Source organism: Echinops telfairi, unplaced genomic scaffold (assembly GCF_000313985.2).
Source record: "Echinops telfairi isolate 266 unplaced genomic scaffold, ASM31398v2 ScPeMD7_7468;HRSCAF=8506_0, whole genome shotgun sequence".
In the NCBI taxonomy this organism is placed as follows: domain Eukaryota; kingdom Metazoa; phylum Chordata; class Mammalia; order Afrosoricida; family Tenrecidae; genus Echinops; species Echinops telfairi.
The window spans coordinates 28845216-28859306 of record NW_022111369.1 but is presented as its reverse complement, the minus strand read 5'-3'; the positions used below and the strand labels follow the sequence as shown (position 1 = coordinate 28859306).

Genomic DNA, 14091 nt, shown 5'->3' with positions numbered 1-14091 from the left:
TAGGTAGGGCTAAACAAAGTCACATGCTTGCTTTTTCTTGTTATGTGCGTGCGTGCGTGCGTGCGTGCGTGTGTGTACACGTAACTGTCAATAGCATATGGTCTTTCTTTAGAGAAACAAATAAATGCTATTTGCTGGACACGTGTATCCTGTAACCTGGATATTTTCAGATAAATTTATACTTTTCAATTTTATCTCCTATACAGTGATTTATGGAGTTTCAGGTAAATACCTGTCCTTTAACTCACCCTGCTTCTTTCAAACAACCGTCACTAATTTAGGCATTTTTGTATTTTGCTATAAACAACACGAAATGAAATCCAGGGTAGAAGTCAGTGAATAAACACTGCCTTTTCCTCATTTTGACCCAGTGTTCATGGTTTCTTTGGAATCAGCAACACAACATTTCAGGGTAGCTTAGTGTAACACACAATTAAAATACCAGCCATGTGCTTTGGAGTGGGATGAATCTAACGTTGCATTCCATCTCAATCTATTAGTATCTGTGAGACCGTGGACAAATCATCTGTGTTTTCACATTTCCAAAATGGGGAAATAATATTGCAAATGATACATCTTTGCTAACGGAACAATCGGTTCAGCATGATGCCACTGGCAGAGAAGTCTACACACAGTTTTGCAGAAATTGGAGTTCTTTATTCAGGTTTGCAATCTATCCATTTCCTTGTCTTGCAGGTAGCTGTATAAAGATAACTGTAACAGGGTGGGCTTAGGCCCTAGAACCAAGTTGTCAAAATGTCTGAGTGGCTCACTTTGCTCTCTGACTTCTTCTTTATCCCATTCTACACCCTCTCCCCTCAGAAGTTTGGTTGGTTTTCATGCCTTCCCACCTATCATTCACTCCACAAGAGACCTGCCCTCCTCCTATTTCTACTCTGCTCCTGCTTTCTATGTTACATTGAAGACTAAGGTGCACCTGACCCAAGCCATAGTAATTTTCAATTGCTTCATATGCATGTGAAAGTTGACCATTGAATAAGGAAGACCAAAGAGGAATCAGTGCATTTGAATTGGGGTGCTGGATAACAATATTCAAAGTATCATAGACTACTAAAAGGACAAACAAATCGTCTTGGAAGAAGTACAGCCAGAGTGCTCTTTAGAGACAAGGATGGTGAGACTTTGTCTTACATACTTTGGACATGTTGTCAGGAGAGACCAGTCCCTGCAGAAGGACATCATTCTTGGCAAAGTGGAGGGGCAGAAAAAAAGAGAAAGGCCCGTAAAGAGAAGGATTGACCAGAAAGTGTCGTGTTTCCTTCTGTTGTGGACCAGAAACAACTTGATGGCACCTAACAGCATCAACCACTGTTTGCTAGGTAGCAAGGCAAAGAGACTTCTCACCTAAAAGACATAAATATATAAGATAGGATTCCAGAGACATGAATTACCATTTGAACTTCTAGGGTCCTACTCTGTCAGGGAAAAGTGGTAAGAACTACTTTTGAAGGGATCAGGTGTCAGGCAGCTAAGACCCAGAACAAAACCATACCCAACGTGAATGCAGGGCGGGCATGGAGTGGAGACCCATCTGTAGACAAGTGGACATCCCCCCACAGAGGGGTCACAGGGAAGAGATGAGCCAGCCAGGGTGCAGTATAGCACCAATGAAACACAGAACTTTCCTCTAGCTCTTCGGTGCTTCCTTCCCCCCACTATCATGACCAAAATTCTACCTTACAAATCCAATTAGACCAGAAGATGCACACTGTTAAAGATAAGGGCCCGCAACACAGGGAATCCAGGAGAGATAAACCCCTCGGGGCCAACAATGAGAGTAGAGATACCAGGAGGATTAGGGGAGGGTAGAGGGAGAACAGGGGAATCGACCACAAGGATCAACCTATACCCCCGCTCCCAGGGGGACGAATAATGGAAAAGTGGGTGAGGGGCAATGGAGGATGATGTTAAGATATAAAATAATAATCTATAACTTATCAAGGGTTCATGAGGGAGGGCGGGTGGGGGAGGGAGGAGGAAGAAATGGGGAGCTAATAATATCAGGGGTTCAAGTGGGAAGAGAATGCTTTGAAAATGATGATGGCGGCATATGTGCAAATGTGCTTGACACACTGGATGAATGTATGGATTGTGATAAGAGATGTAAGAGCCCCCAATAAAAGTAAGTAAAAAAAAGAAAGGAAAAAATCTGCATTTAAAAAAAAAGAACTACTTTGGTTGTTGCTGTTGTTGTTGTTGTTGGGTATCTTTGAGTCAGCTCTGACCTATGTGACTTCATGCACAACAGAAGGAAACCCTGCCCGGCCCGTCACCATCCTCACAACTGTCCCCATGCCGGAGCCCATTGCTGCAGCCACTGTGTCCGCGCATCTCAACCAGGCCTTTCCGTGTTTTCATCACCCTTCCACTTTACCAAATATGATGTCCTTCTCCACGGTGAGTCCCTCCTGGCAATATGTCCAGAGCACGGAAGACTAAGTCTTGCCACCCTCCCCTCAAAGGCGTACTCTGGCCTTACTTGTCCAATACAGATCATTTTCTCCTTTTAGCAGTCCATGGTACTTTTCAGTACTCTTCTCTAGTATCACAATTCGAATGCACTGGTTCTTCTTTGGTCTTCCTTATTCAACGTCCAATCTTCTCAGGCACATGATGGAATGGAGACTACCATGACTTGGGTCAGGAGACTTTAGTCCTCAAAGTAACATCCTTGCTCTTCAACACTCTAAAGAGGTCTTGTGCAGCAGGTTTACCTAATGCAACTAGTCCTTTGATCTCTTGACTGCTGCTTCCGTGGGCATTGAGATCATTGATTGTGGCTCCAAGTAACACAAAACAACAACTTCAATCTTTTCTCCATTATGATGTTACCTATTGGTCCAGTTCTGAGGATTCTGGTATTCTTTACACTGAGTTGTAATCCACACTGAAGGCTACAATCCTTGATCTTCATCAGCAAGTGCTTCAAGTCCTCCTCACTTTCAGCAAGCAAGGTTGTGGCTTCTGCAAACCACAGGTTGTTAATAAGCCTTCCTCCAATCTTGATGCCACACTTCTTCATATAGAGTATTTCACAGCGCAGCTATGAAAGCACCTAGATAGGTTCTACTCCCTGGAATAAGTATATTGTCCAGTACAGATCAAATTCAAGCTCTGCAAGGTTGGAGGTGGTTCCTAAGAGTCTAATATATATATCTTTCATCTACACTAAGCACACCAGTAAATAATGATAAACGCTCAATAATAGCAAATGATTAAAAGAATCATTTTGGAGCAGTTTTCTCTACGATGAATTATACTCATACTGATGATAATGGTATTTGTAGAGTAATGCCATCTCACTTGCCTTTGGAAGTGATTTCTTAAGAAGAAGACGACAGAGAAGGAAAATTACACTGAGGTTCTGGTAGGGTCATGGGGGAAGTAATGTCTTTTTAGGCCATGGAGCTGACACTGGGAGGATAAAGTTTAACTCTACCTGCTCCATCTTTGTCACTTTGCTACTGTTTATTTCTTTGTCAGCATTAAAGCAGGATAGAGCTCAAAACACATGCCCCTATATTATTTATATCCTTAACAACATTAAAGAATTTCAGTGTGGGAATGGCTTCCTCTCATTTTTCTGTTGGCCCGGCTGGGAGGAAGGAACCCAGGTGTGGTGAACAGGTGGTGAAGCTGTGAAGAGAAACGGAAATTAAGCTGAATTGCTGGCACCTAACATCATCAACAACAGGAAGGAAAGGAGGTACACGGCTGCTGGCTTGGGGCAGAGAAGAGACCCTGGTGCAAAGCTACTTGGGGAATTTCCTGAGATTCGGTTGGGGAACGGGACACCCTAGATCTACTGGAACCATGTTTGACAAGAAATTGATCTGGGAATAACTTGAGAGCTCGGTCAATGTTTTATTTAACTGCATTCCCGGTACCTAGACAGTATCTAACATATATGCTATGTGTTTAATATAGATTGCTTAAATAAATCAAGATACCCACCCTCCTTCAATCGGGGCTCTTGCCTAATCTCCAATTTCAAACATGGTGCCTGATGTCCTCAATAAGTTTTATTTCCTGATCAAGGGAGGCGATCTTTCATTTAATTTGAAAAGCAGGGGTTACTGATGTCTACCAAAAATCAAGTTCAATTCAGGCTATTCACTCTGCCATGTCTCTCAGAGACACGAGTCCCCACTTCAAAGTGACAACACCCTGGGGGTTATCTTTGAGAAATCCACGAGTAGAGCTTTAAGCAGCCAAACTATCACAGACCCCAAGGAGATTCGTGTCTGCACAAGAAAACCTGGAAACCTCAGCGTAACTAATGTTTGTCACTGAAAACTCTTACGGAAAAGGGCAATTTATCCCTCAGTGATTTCATGCCTACAGTCTTTTATACATTCTGCATACATTTCAGGCAACAGGGTGCGTGGACTCTAAGGCATCGTCGGAAGAAGTGGCACCTTCTGCAAAGACAGCACCCAGCGTCCACAGGCCCGGTGTCCTCCGTTGGCTTCCATTGGGACTACTCTCAGCCCTGTCTCCTGAGATGGAAGTCGCTGAAGTGCTGGCTCTTAAGGATTAGTAATTAGATGAGAGGATGTTTTTAGAAGGAAAGTAGGAGGCACGATACGGGGGGTGGAAATGCTGTGAAGTGTGCATGAGGAGGGAGCGTGGCAGCAAAAGTTGAGTGAGAGAGAGAGAGAAACTCGGAGTAATTAAGACCTCTTCCTCCACTGAAGAGCTCCGGGTTTTCCATCTTGTTGTTTCGAAAGGGCATTTGTCTTTATTTGCAGCACGGATAAATCAACCGTTACACAGCCACTTCCTTTCCAGCCATCCTAGCAGAGCAGCTCGGTCCACACACTGGAGCGTCCAGGCTGACACGCTTCAGAGAGGGGGTGAGAGCACCGTGGACTTCCATCATTCAATGGGCATTTCCCAGCTGTACAAACACTGCCACCAGAGGGGGGTGGGGGGCAGACGATGAGGCAGGAAGTCCATAGTTTACCTCCCCTTTTATACAAACTCCTAGGCCTACCAAATGGCGTGCACGACCACTTGAGACATTAGGATACATTTTGTGCTTGGGGGAGGCTATGTAAATTTGCTATCCAAAAGATAAAGGTGGTTGTTAGTTGCCATCCAGTTGATTCTGACTCACAGCGACCCCGTGTGCCGCAGACAGGAACCACGTTGCATACGATTCTCAAGGGGGAAGCCCAGTGTCAGGCCTGTCTTCTGTGCCGCTTCTGGGTGGGTTCGAACCTCCAGCCTTTCTGCTGGTAGTCAAGGACTTAACCAGGCATTGCACCAACTAGGGACTACTTCAGATAAAGAACGAACCCATTAAAAATCCAGAAGCAAGCCAGTATCTGCTTCTATTCATTGATCTACAAAGTAAACTGCAGGAATTCATTGTTGTTCAAACTGGTGATGCTCTGCCACATGTGCTACAGTAAAACAGCAAGCAAGGAGCAAACAAAGAACTCCCTTATTCTCTTCCTACCAGACAGGGTCAGCTCCATTGATAGTCACAGGGCTGTCACGAAATCTAAATATGTTGATGATAGAAATGTTCTAGATGCTCCCTAGAGGGGAGAGCACTGCATTCCGTGTCTCTGGCCTTTCGAATGGAGTGGTTGTTTGAGGCGTAGAGTCATGGCGTTTGAGAGTCCAGCCTTCACAGACTCACACAGGTTCCAGCACGGGCTCTAGGAACACGATTTAGGGCAGCTGCTGCATACGGGTGGCCAGGAGGAAGCCTCAATATCACACTATGAAGACACAATGGGGGGCAATGGGGACTTCAGTCAACTGGAGCACAGACGGTACTTGAGTTCCACCCTAGAGAATCTGCGTTCTGTGGCCAGGGTTTCTTTTTTTTTGTAACAACCCTTCTTATTTTTTAATATTGTTTTAATGAAAAGCAAATATCCTGCAGGTGAAATAAAACACAGTCTTCCTGCTGGTTGCACTGTTACATCTCGGCTCTGGTATAGCGGTCCTCAAACCTCAGGCCTGAAGGAGTTAACCGGAGTGTGAGAGGTCAGGGCAGAGCATTCTCTATGCAGTGCTGAGAAACCTTCCCCCATGCTGGAGAGAATCACACAGACATTGCTCACTGCTGGTCCTGACCCCGACACTGACCTTGACACGGATACCCTGAGAGATTTCTGCTCTCCGACTGCTTTGCGAACACGTTCAATAGGAGCACAAGAACAATCCTCTGCGCCTATTTCTCATCATCCGGTAGTACATGTCAGAGGGTTCTGGTGACAAACTTCAACTGATGAGAGTTCTTATAAGGGTTAAAATTTCTATTCCCGTCATTTTTACTTGAATTTTTCCTGAATAAATACAGTTTGCAAGAATTCCAAGAAAGGTGTGCCAAGAGAATAATATAAAGAAAACAGTGACAACAACAAAGGCCATCGCCCCACCCAGGGGCTGCTTCAGATAAAAGAACAGGTCTGTTAAACATGCATAAAGCAAGCCAGTATATGATTTTAGTCACTGATCCATAAAGTAAATAAACAGATGAGCAACAAACTCACTGCCACAGAGTCAGTTCTGACTCACAGTTACCCTACAGGACAGACTAGAGCAGCCCCTGTGGCTTTTCACGCTGTCAATATCCACAGGCGAAAACCTCATCTTTCTCCCACAGAGCAGCCATTGGGTTTGACCTGCCTACTATGTGGTGAGCAGCCCAACGGATCATCCACTACAGCACCACTACAGCACCCGGTTCCGTGAAACAAAGAAAGAGGTATAGAATATAAGTATAATATGTTTTAAGTACGTGTGTGTAATAAAAAAGTTAGAAACTGTTCTTACCAATTATAGAGGACTTAGCAGTTTCAAGCAAGGTTTTGAGAAACAAATTTAGGGTGCAGAAATAAGCATTCCAAAATGATGTAACAGCAGAGACATTCAACAAAGTGGAACCCATGATGAACCAAATGTCTTTTGCATTTTTGAACACGCTTTTTTTAATAAATGCTGTAAGTATGCTTTTGTATCATGTTTAGATCTGTTTACTCAAAAAAAAAAAAAGAAGCAAGCAAACAAACTCCCTGTCAATGAGTCTATGCATAGCAGGGTAGAAAGGAAGAAAAAGAAATACACCTCCCATGCTACATTCAGGAGCTCGTTAGCTGCCCTACACAGACATACTTCAGAATCATGACCCGGAGGCGATGTGAAATTCTGAATCTTGATGATATCTGGCATTTTGCACCTAGGAAGGCCAGCACATTGAAACAGGCTATTACATTTTAGAAAGACTGTCAACAAGAACTGGAACCGAAAAAAGATGCTCTGGTTACTCACACTTCCTTCCCTTCCTCAAGCATTTCATTTAACCAAAGTTTTACATTGTAAAGAAACAGAACTGTTTCTCACAGACACCGTGTGGTTATTTAAATTTTAGCCAATTGGGAAATCAGCATCCCTGGAAAATCCATCCAGAATCTGTCCACACAAAACACCTTGATTATTCTCCCTAAACCAGATCTCCAACTTTAATGGGCAATTTGCAATTCATGCTTTAACAAGGATTCTCTGGAAGTCCTTCTCCTTCAGAAGATTATTAGATGCAAATGCGTTAAGGCGCACTGGACATCTCTGTCCAGCTGTCCCTCGGCGAATTAGCAACAACACTTAAGTCGCAGGAGAAGCTTCTGATTTTGTGGGAGCTTTATCCTCCTGCCAACGGTTCTTTTCAGGATTTGCTTGCTCCCGGCAAGTGCCGCAAGGATGTGGATCGGGAGGAAAGCAATATTCCTAAGGATGATTTGGGTATTCACTCGGTTTAGGATTCAATGATTAGGATTTAGAAACCAAACTTGGTATGTTAGGCCCAGAAACACTCTTGCCTCAGAATACACAGCTGCTCCTCACAGTTCTCTGCCACCCCAGCCTCTTGGGTCTGTCATTAAAGAACGCTTGCTGCAATGACTATCAGTTTTGGAGGAAGGGGCCCATAAATCACTTGATTACCCTCCCCCCATCCACTCAGGGATTCTGAGCCTTCTCTTAGGTCCTGCCCCTCCTCCCCTCCAGCCAAAGAATGAGTGGTGTGCTGCAAAGTGGAGTCCTGGATGAATTTAGCCCAAACAGGGATGGAGGGCAAGTTGCATAACTTATCCGTGGTTCATTAGTAACCTTTTCATTTCCTTGTAAATAGAAGCATCAACCAAGCAGTGATGTCTAAACCTGGTTACTGGAATTGTTCTGGGAATTTTACAAAAAACACAGATTTCTAAGTCCCACCACAAGACTCTGATCCAACAGGCTGTAAGGAGGAACTCTCTAGCCAAGGGCTAGTTATATAGCCCGGTAATAATAATTTGGGCCCCAAATTATCCTACTGGCTTTAAATTAAACTCATGATATAACTTCAGCATGAGAAATTGATAAAAGTTACTACCAACCAAAACACTGTGAAATTTATTCTCATCTGCATTCAAGATAGTCAGTAATCTAAATTGAATGAATACATGCAGTCCCCTTCCTATAATTCAATAAATGAGCTTTACATTTCAAAAGAAATGTTATAATAATGCTTCTATATATGTTTATAATAAATATTTCTATTACTCCTGACTTGACTTCTGCACAAGACCATTAGATTATCACTAATTTAAACACACTGATGTGGGAAAGACGGTGAGAGAGGAATTAAAAATAGGTTTATATAAAGAGAGGTGAATATTCACATTTGATTGCACTCCAAATCAACTGCTGATGAGTCGATATTCTTAATGAGCACTGCTCTGGGTAAAGTCACAAAGCTTTTTCAAAAACCTTCTCTATTATGACATTTTTCTCATTCTAGAGAAAGACAGCAAGAACTCAAAAGCCCACCAAAATAAGTTGCCTGAAATACAAACAAAGATGTTCGCTTCTCTTTTTGTCTTTGGAATAACAATAGGGTTATGGCAAAACATTAGTGCTAATTATGAGAAATGGTTACATGTATGTTTCTATAAAACTTACAAATAACTGAAAAAAGATAGTCATAAAATAACTGAAAACAAGGAAAGCAGATATATCCAACAGCAGAAGTCATTCTTCAAGGAAAAAAGACTCCCACTAAAGATCCGGGTTTGCGGAATTGAGGACAATCACTTCATCCTTGCGCCTGGTGCCAATGACTGCAGTTGTGTTGTGAGAATTGAGATGCTCATGCGGCAATGTGGCATGTCGTGTAATTTCAATAGTTCAACCATCAAATTCAATGGAAAGAGGGGCTAGTCAGTAAATAACAGCAAAAGAAAATTTAAAATATGTCAGAGAGTAGCTAGTTTATGATGAGAGAGTTCCTCTCTCACCATCTTCCCCACATAGCGTGTTTAAATTAGTGATAATTTAATGGTCTTGTGCAGAAGTCTAGATTTCCTTAAAATGTCAGTCTTAGGAAAAGGACTCGGAGATCAGCAAACTAGACGTTCTGCTGCACTGAGCTCCCGCTAACTCGTATCTGTGTTTTCTTTTCTAAAGGGTTCTTAAATACAACTCCGAATCACCCACCACACCTACTCTTTACTTTCTCCTTCTATGTCACCTCTCCTTCCTCGTTACCCACATCGAGCTCATCCATCTTCATAAGCGAGCTCAAGTTCCATCTTCTCCCTGAAGGCTTTCTGGACTAAGCTCGTCCTCCAGTCTCCCTCTGCTCTGCTTTTCCTGCCACCTAACTGGTAAGCGATAGTATCTTGCCTGTCTTAATAAACTTCTATTCAGGCTGTCGTATATAGGCTTAAATAGCAGCTCAAAATGTCTCTTGGGTCTTGAAAAACCTAAACATCTCTGATACTTCTTTGTATCCCTTGGGCTTTGGGGGACATGATGCACAGTCAGGTAAACATTTTACATCATATTCCAATGTATATCTCCATATAAATATGATTTTTTAAAGTCCTGTGAACAATATTTACTTTTCCGTTTTGTTCTACTTTCTGAGGAAAAAGAAATTACAATCAGATCTACCAACATGACTTCACAATAGATTGTGTCCTGTGCTTTGAGATGCACAGTTCTAGAAGGGTGGTTATTGATTACTTATTGAGATTATTATGTTTTTTTCTCATATGAAAATTATTGTACATTTTAGATATGACTTTTGAGGTTCTGTTCAGCTAATGCTCCTGGGTTGTTTGCTCATCAGTTTTTAATACCACCATACCATTGTCATTTGGGACAATCGCATAATTGAAATATCAATCTTTTGGCCTGGATACTTTTGTAATTCAAAATAAGTTATCCTGCCTTACAACAGAATCCATTTCTAGAAAATACAAATTTCCATTGGCTCACTATTCCTTTGATCTGTATTCACATGAGAGTGGGTGGTAGATATTTCATGGGTGAAGAAATCGAAGCACCAGGATTATGACTTTCCCAAGGATATTTCTCTATTCTAAGTAGACTAGAGTAAATTAGGGGAGTTGTGGAGGAGTTGTCCAGCAAGTGTGACACTAACTGCCAAGCCTTCAGTTCAAACTCACCAGCTGCGCAGAGGGACAAAGATGAGGCAGCCTGCCTCCGCGAAAAGTTACAGCCTCAGGAACTGTATGTGGGGTTGTTCTGAACGGGATCGGACTTGATGGTGGCGAGATTTGGTTTGGTTTTAGGCCATTGTAAATTAAGGTACATATGTTTGATGAAGGAAGGCTGAAGAAGTGTTGCCTGTGAATTGTGGTTCTGGTGAAGCATACTGAAAACATCAGGGACTGCCAGAAGGACAAACAAATCTGTCTGGGTAGAAGCATGGCCAGAGAGCCCATTAGAGGCAAGGATGGTGAGACGTTATCTTACATACTTTGGACATGCTCTCAGGAGAGGCCAGTCCCTGGAGGAGGACATCGTGTTTGTTAGAGCAGAGGGGCAGCGAAGGAGAGGAAGGCTTTGACAAGATGGACTGGCAGAGGGGTTGCATCAGTGGTGCAGGACTGGGTGGTCTTTCATTGTGCTGTGCAGGGGTCGTAACGGACTTGATGGCGCCTAGCAACAACAACATGGTTTCTAGATATTTAAGGATATAAAATCGAGAGATATAAACAGCACAGAGCCTACATAGGAAGACACTTGTCTAATTCCTTTGATTTAATGGCGGACTAACCAGATAAATAAGAAGCCCTCTTGGACTTTGGTTTGGGGACAGATCCTGCTTGCTCCTCCATCCTCATCTTCCCATCTTTATCCAAGCATATATTGCTTTTGAGAGACTACCAAGAGTGATTTGTGTTTCTGGGGCATTTGCACATGTTGTTTCTTTTATCGGGCACCTTCCCCTCTCTTCCTCTCTGAGGCAGTTCTTCCCCTCCTCAGGTCTCTGGAAATCTCTCCCTGCCTAATTCTGGGGGACGAGGAAAGGGTGTACTGCCTTCCCTCGCACCAGCTGCTCACCCTGTCCTAGGAAGCCCTAAAGAACGCTTGCTGGCCGTCTTCCTCCCATGTTTTGCCCTGTGAGACTGCATCTCATTCACCCTTTTCTCCCACAGTTGAGGGCCTTGTCTACTTCAGGAAAAATACATGTTGAATGTCTGAATGAACCAGTGAATGGACAAGTAAATAAATGAAAGGAGCCACAAAGAGCAGATATAGCAGCGATGGAACATATTGAGCTGTGTTCTGACTCTAATGCCAGTGTGTTGTGATTTGTGTGTGTGTGTGATTCTTTGAGTGATATTTTCGTGCTTGCCAATAGGCTACAGATTTTGTGACTGGAATTCAAACATGAAGCATGGCTGTATCTAAATCTACTCTTGCAAGTAATAGTAATCTGTGGCATAATCAAGGAAGCGGCACAGGGATAAATAAACATATTGGGCAAGTGTTTTGAGGCAATTAACGAGACCCCACAAATTTCAGCTCGTTAGAACCCACCCCACCCTCCAATTGAGACTTATTTGATTCATCTAGTGCTTCGGTTCTCCACTTCCCATATGAAACAGATGCAGCTACTATTTTGCCTTCAGCATTTCCATAAAAGCCTGGTTAGTGATTAGGAGAAGCCTCACCACTTATTCCACTAATTCCTCTTCAATAGCACCTGAAAAGTATTCAAAAGAACACTGAAAGCTCACCGTACTTGAGTACCTCTACTCTGTTTCCAAAATAAATTTGTATGATCTGACATCTAGACTAGCAATGGAAATTACTACCTATGTCCACTTGGTTTACGAGTAAACATCCTATCCTCCCCACCCGAGGAGGGGAAACTTGAAAAATCCTGAGCCTTTTATTCAAACGGACATTACCGCATTCAAAATCCTGCAGATAGCAACAGAGAGATCCACTACCCCTTCCCCCTACCACCACATGCTGTGATTTCATGTGTCTGTATTCCCACAGTTGTTACTTAGGACAGATGGGGGAGGGGGGCGGAGGAGGGAGGTGGGAGAGTTTATAACCAGAGAATAAGCACATTGGGTAGACTTACACTCGCAGTACTACCAAGGAAAAATATGCAGCAGCACCAACAGAAACAAACAAAAGCCCATGCAAGAGATGTGTAAATATTTCATGATGCCAAGCCTTAATCAACTCTCTCCAAATCTTGCTGGGGCTGTAAACACTTTGGTTTCTTCCAGTGCCACCATGACCCAGATTCCTTGCCAAAACAAAATGAAAACCATGGACCAATGGTTCTTTAACAACCGTGCTCTGCACCAGATGAGACGGCGCATGTCCCAGGATTGCTGTCACTCGAGGAAGAAGATGCCACAATCAAGGTGGTTGCTTCCTGGGGGACTCCTCATGGCTCTGGTCTTCTCTGCCCCACCCCCACCCCGCGCAACCTTTTCATGTTCCTTCTTCCTCTGCTGCTTTGTGGACATTCTCATCATCTTAACCTTGAACTGCCTCCACCCTCAGCACAGACTTCTCACAACCCCTCTCCAGCCCCTCTAAACCAGTTGGTGGATTTGCTATCTGAACCATCACGGAAAATGCACTTTTCAAGGCCCGTTGAGTGTCCTTTTCTTTCCACTCTCTTTCCCTGCCCATTGTTGCGTCTGAAATGTTCCCTACAGCATTTCCCTCTGCCTGAAGAGCAGGCAGATATGCTGTGTGTAAGCAATCCCCTCCAGCCCTTTGCAAAAACAAATAAATAAATAATAAATGATATGTCTATCTGAAGAACATTTATAGCCTGTAGTCTCTACCCTGATTTAATGTGGTTCCAAAGTTCACCTCTAGACACTGAACAGGTCTCTACAGTGATTTCCCCTGATCAACCTCTGCCTGTCCTTCCTCTTCTCTCCTTCTCTCTCCTCCTACCGCAAGACAAACTCTACATGTGATCATACATGTATGCATGTCTATGTGTATGTGCCTGCATCAACGACATCTAGACATACACATTGTTGTACATGAACGGACAAGAACAACTCAGTCTCTGGTATAAAGGAAAGCTAACTATTACAACATCAGACCTGCATATAGGTATGATGGCTATAGTGTTTGGACCTTACAGGAAAGAAGCCTAGACAAATGAAAATGCACACACACACACACACACACACCTCTATCGAATATGCACAGAGTATGCAGACCCAATTATAAATGCTAAACTCCAGCCCAAGAACATCAGGCGTCTTCTCCAGGTTTACCTTCAAAGCCAGATTCAAAGGGAGAGATGACCTTGCAGAGAAATCCATACCTGGGCAGGAGGGGGCCCTTCCTGGAGTGCAGCATGGGATGAGGACTGGAGCAACAGGCAAACGATCACCCAGCAAAATGTGGGACTGGTGGGACTGGATCCACGCCCCAGCAGCGCGGAGCACACACCGCACAGTCCTGTCCCTCGGGGCTGGACGCTGAGCAGAGGCGGTTTGGAAAGCGGGGGGCGTGTGTGTCTGTGTATGTGGCGCAGGGGGTGGGGGGACGTCCGTCTTCGGCCGCGGCCGCCGGTCGCCTACCTGCTCTCACGCGGCTCTCCCCAGCCTGGCGGGGCCACTGCCTGCGCGATGGCGGGGTCGTCCCGTCTCATTTCCCGACCCGGGCTCTGGGCGCCGCCGCCCGCGGGCGAGCCGGGCTCGGAGGTTGCTGCGCGGAGCGCTGAGGCGGCGCCGAGGCGCGGCGCGGAGAGCGGGGGCCCCACCG

The 14091-nt window shown here is 44.1% G+C and overlaps 1 protein-coding gene across 2 annotated transcripts in view; it reads right to left on the bottom strand.

The window, feature by feature from the left end:
• GPRIN3 (GPRIN family member 3) overlaps nucleotides 1–13983 on the bottom strand; it is an 82711-nt gene extending 68728 nt beyond the window's left edge. The window contains exon 1 of one of the 2 annotated variants that reach the window (XM_004703259.3): nucleotides 13908–13983. The gene's annotated coding sequence lies outside the window, so the exon portion shown is untranslated. Of the gene's footprint in view, nucleotides 1–13648; nucleotides 13756–13907 lie in introns of those variants that run through there. The other variant, XM_045284189.1, reaches the window with a different exon arrangement.
• Nucleotides 13984–14091: the final 108 nt, after the last annotated feature.